The sequence below is a fragment of the Narcine bancroftii genome, chromosome 2 (assembly GCF_036971445.1).
Source record: "Narcine bancroftii isolate sNarBan1 chromosome 2, sNarBan1.hap1, whole genome shotgun sequence".
NCBI classification, from domain to species: domain Eukaryota; kingdom Metazoa; phylum Chordata; class Chondrichthyes; order Torpediniformes; family Narcinidae; genus Narcine; species Narcine bancroftii.
In genome coordinates this window covers 250,340,809-250,345,637 of record NC_091470.1, presented here as the reverse complement: position 1 = coordinate 250,345,637, position 4,829 = coordinate 250,340,809, and the positions used below count along the sequence as shown (strand labels likewise).

The following is a 4,829-nucleotide window of genomic DNA, read 5'->3' as shown; positions in this document are numbered from 1 at the left end:
ATATCTTTCCCGACAGGAGTAGCTGGAAGATACTGTGTGCAGGGCGGCAGGGGTTCTCAATAATTTTGCGAGCCTCTTTCGACAATGATCTTGGTAAAACCCATCAATTTAGGGGTGGGGGAATAGAGACGCCAGTGCCACTGTTTCACTGCTCCAGGGACCTCAGATCAAGTCTGGCTTTGGTTGTTGTATATGTCGAGTTTTCATGTTCTCTCTGCCTGAGTTTCCTCCCACATCCCAAAGATGAGCTCATAGGTTAAATGGTGATAGTAGATTATGCCCCAATGTAATCGAACAGTAAGCAGTTCAATGATCTCACACTAGTTGTCAAGGTCACCAAATGCATCATCAAATGGCATTTGAAAATATAATTGGAATATGACATGGAAAAATATGAGGTCATTGACTTTGGTGCAGAATGGAAAAACAGAATATTTGGCTCAGTACTTAACTTAGGGTAAGGACAAAAGGGATATTGATGGACATGAGAGAGAGAGCAAGTTGCAAAGCTTCTGAGGAAATGAAAATGGAATTTATCTCCTGGAAGCCATCACAGACACAATAGGCTGAATGGCCTTCTATGCTGTAATAAATAAGTAGAATGTCAATCCAATACAGGCCAACTGACCCACCCAATACATTTGGAAATTGATGTTTACCTCTTTCCCCTTGGTTTACTCTTGCTGCCTTTCTGGTAAGAGAATGGAGTATATCAAAGATTTCATTCAATGTGCTTGGGTGATGTTCCATTCAAGGGGAGATAGTTACACAGGCCACAGAGTGTAAATAAATGCTTGACAGTCAGTGTGGATTCAGTGGGCTGAAATGTCTCTTTCAAGTCATGTTTTTATAATGTTTCTATCAAGTACAACCTGACGAAACAGCACTCACTGATCCTTAGTAGGCACACAACCAGACATAATACACGTACAGATGAACAATACATACTGTATGCAGGACAAGCATTCATATTCAAATATTATTTTGTGAATATGAGAGTCTTAGATGGTTAGTGTGAGCAGTTCCTTTGGTCGTTCAGCATTCTCCCTGCCCGTGCTTGCTTCAGTCTTCTCAAGAAGTGTAGTCACTATTGCGTCTTCCTGATGAGTGAGGAGATGCTGTAAGTCCATAATAGGTCACTAGTTTAGTGGACTCCAAGGAATTTGGTACTCTCTACACTCTCCACTACCGAGTTTTTCCTGGTCCTCCTGAAGCCCACAATAATCTCCTTTATTTTGTCCATGTTGAGATTCAGGTAGTTACTCTCACACCATACCACAAGATTTTTTACATTTTCTTTGTTGCTGGTGAGGTCAACTACTGTCGTGTCATCTGCAAATTTGATGCCACTGTTGGAGTGGATCGGGTGAAGCAGTCATGGGTCTACATTATATCTCTTGAATACTCTCATTTTGAATTCACAAAACTCTGCATTTAAGACCTCATATTCTTGTGGACTGTGATGGCCAATGCCTAGAATCTCATTGCTAATCAAAAATGTTATAAATGTAATGTGATGTTTTGGCACACTTTTGTCTCCAAAATTCAGTGCTTTCAAGCTTTTTTGGCTGGGAAGGAGAAGAGGATTTGGAGAACTTCAAGCATCCTTGACCAGGAAGAAATTTAAGCACAACTGAAGTGTGGCAAGGTTTTGACAATTTTTTGAGAATATAGACATACTTGTCAACCTAATTTTTTAAAATTATTTTTTATTTTTTATTTTTCACACTATGAACCATACAGACCAAATACACACAAACACTTCCCTCTTGAATATACACAGTGTCATTTTCTCCCCTTTTCCCCCCTCCCTTCCCTCCCTCCTTCATCTCCCCTCCCCACCCATTCAATGTTCAACATATATGATACATTAAACCCATTAAACAATGTCATCACACAATGAAAATAAACAAGAAATTTGTGTCATCTACTTTTACATACTGGGTCAGTTCATTTCGTCTTCTTCTCCTTCTGTCATTTTAGGCGGTGGAGGTCCATGGTAGGACTTCTCTGTTGTATTCCATGTATGGTTCCCAAATTTGTTCAAATACTTTGATGTTATTTCTTAAATTATATGTTATTTTTTTTCCAATTTATTCATTTCTATGTACCATTGCTGTATTCTCAGGCTATCTTCTAATTTCCAGGTTGAAATAATACTTTTTTTTGCTACAGCTAAGGCTATCATAATAATTAATTTTTGTGCTCCATCCAAATCGAGTCCAGGTTCTTTACTTCTTGTATTACTTAGAAGAAAGATCTCTGGATTTTTTGGTATGTTGCTTTTTGTGATTTTATTTAATACCTGATTTAGATCTTCCCAAAACTTTTCCACTTTCTCACATGCCCAAATTGCATGTACTGTTGTCCCATTTCCTTCTTACAGTGAAAACATCTGTCTGATACTGTTGGGTCCCATTTATTTAACTTTTGGGGTGTGGAGTATAGCCTGTGTAACCAATTATATTGCATCATGCGTAACCTCGTGTTTATTGTATTTCTCATAGTTCCGGAGCATAGCTTTTCCCATGTTTCATTCTTTATCTTTATGTTTAGATCTTGTTCCCATTTTTGTTTGGGTTTACAGCTTGTTTCCTCATTCTCTTTCTCTTGCAGTTTGATGTACATGTTTGTTATAAATCTTTTAATTATCATTGTGTCTGTAATCACATATTCAAAATTGCTTCCTTCTGGTAACCTCACCCTGCTTCCCAATTTGTCCTTCAAATAGGTTTTCAGTTGGTGGTATGCAAACATTGTACCGTGAGTTATACCATATTTATACTTCATTTGTTCAAAAGATAATAATTTATTTCCCGAAAAACAATTTTCTATTCTTTTGATCCCTTTTCTCTCCCATTCTCTAAAGGAAAGGTTATCTATTGTGAAGGGGATTAGTTGATTTTGCATCAATATTAATTTTGGTAGCTGATAATTTGTTTTATTCCTTTCTATGTGAATCTTCTTCCAAATGTTGAGCAGATGTTGCAGTACTGGTGAATTCCCATGTTGCACCAGCTTTTGATCCCACTTGTATAGTATATGTTCAGGTACCTTCTCCCCTATTTTATCTAGCTCTAATCTGGTCCAATCTGGTTTTTTCCTTGTTTGATAAAAATCTGATAGGTATCTTAATTGTGCTGCTTTATAATAATTCTTAAAGAAGTTTGGTAGCTGTAAGCCCCCTTGTTTGTACCATTCTGTATAATTGAACTTGTCAACCTAATTGATAGCTAAGTACAATGTCACGACTACTCATTGTTTGACTTTTGAGCCACAATAATTCTGACATTTACTCCTATATAACACGTTTCATCACATGAGACAAAAATTTACAATTTACTAAATCTCTTCATTTCCCTCTAGGAAGGTCCCACAGTGGTTTTCACCAATATGATGGTTTCAAAATGATTTATAATGTTGGAAGCAGTTAACTCCAATAAAGAACAATGTGTTTAATAGCTAAATAATCCATTCCTTGATGTTAAACTGTATATATTGTCCAGGAGTCTAGGACTAACTCTTCTGGGCTCCTTTGAAATAGTGGAATAAGACCTTTAATACTGTATAGGATGTAGAATGGATAGAGTACAGAATTAATATGCAGTACTCCTTCAGGCATCAGATAGAGTTCTGTGCTCCGATATTGAACCTGCTGGTTTGTCCACTCCAGTCCTATCTCACAGGATAGTTGTTTTAAGCACACATTAGAATTTTGATTGACTCAAGTTCAATCGACCTACAGGATAAAATGATTTTGTGCAAATTATATATTAAGCGTTGATTAACAATTAGCTTCCACAGGATATTGTGACGTCACTGATATTAAATTTCTAATGCATCATGCAATCAATTTAAGGACTGGGTCTACCTTTTGTTTGCTGCAGGGTAAGTCATCACAAGGATTGTCTTCAAACTCCTCCCAGTGGCTGGAGAACTGCTCCTTGTATTATAGTGTGCATTTCATCAATTAATACAATGGATACAATTGAGTTGGTGGAATGGGCAGTGCTCTGGGATGCAGTTGAGGATCTGAATTATCACACCATGGCTGTCAAAGACTTTATCAAAACAGTTGTGGATGAGTGTGTCTGCACCAAATCATTTGGTGTTTACCCAAACCAGAAACTCTGGATGTACAATGAAATCTGGAAGTTGCTGAGAGCCAGATAACAGGTATTTAAGTATGGAGATCCAGGTAATTACAGAAAGAGCAAGTATGACCTACAAAAAACCATCTCCTTGGTGAAATGGAGTTTCCATTGAAATTGGAAACCACATAAGATACTCAACAGCTTTGCAGGGCCTAAATGATGTAACCTACTACAAAACTAAATGTGGTGCTGCAGGAGGTAACAAAGCTACACTCCCAGATGAACATAATGCCTTCTACGCTCGATTCGACTAAAAGAACAAGAAAGAACCACTACTGTGCATCCCCATGTTCTCTGATTATCTTCTCCTGTCTGTATCCAAGGTTGATGTAAGGGCAGCCATCAGGAGTGTGAATCTGAGGAAAACATCTGGTCAGGACAGTGCAGATGAATTTAGCAAAGTATTCACAGATGTCTTCAACATCTCATTCCGGTAGGGTGTGATACCCAGCTGTTTCAAACAGGTGTCAATTGTACTAGTGCCCAAGAAGAGCGTGGTAACCTGCCTAAATGACTATTGACAGGAGGCACTTACATCAACAATTATGAAGTGTTTTGAAAGGCTTGTGATGAAGCATATCAGCTCCTGTCTGAGTGGTGATATGGATCCATTCCAATTTGCCTATTGTACCAACAGGTGCCAGCTCACTAAGCTCTGGAACACCTGGACAGCAA

The 4,829-nt window shown here is 38.1% G+C and overlaps 1 long non-coding RNA gene across 1 annotated transcript; it reads left to right on the top strand.

Annotated features, from left to right (window-relative positions):
* The first annotated feature begins 378 nt into the window (after positions 1-378).
* Positions 379-3,449, top strand: LOC138752672 (uncharacterized). The gene is made up of 3 exons (XR_011350825.1): positions 379-457; positions 1,550-1,648; positions 3,367-3,449. It is a non-coding gene; the product is annotated as an uncharacterized lncRNA (long non-coding RNA).
* The last annotated feature ends 1,380 nt before the right edge of the window (positions 3,450-4,829 follow it).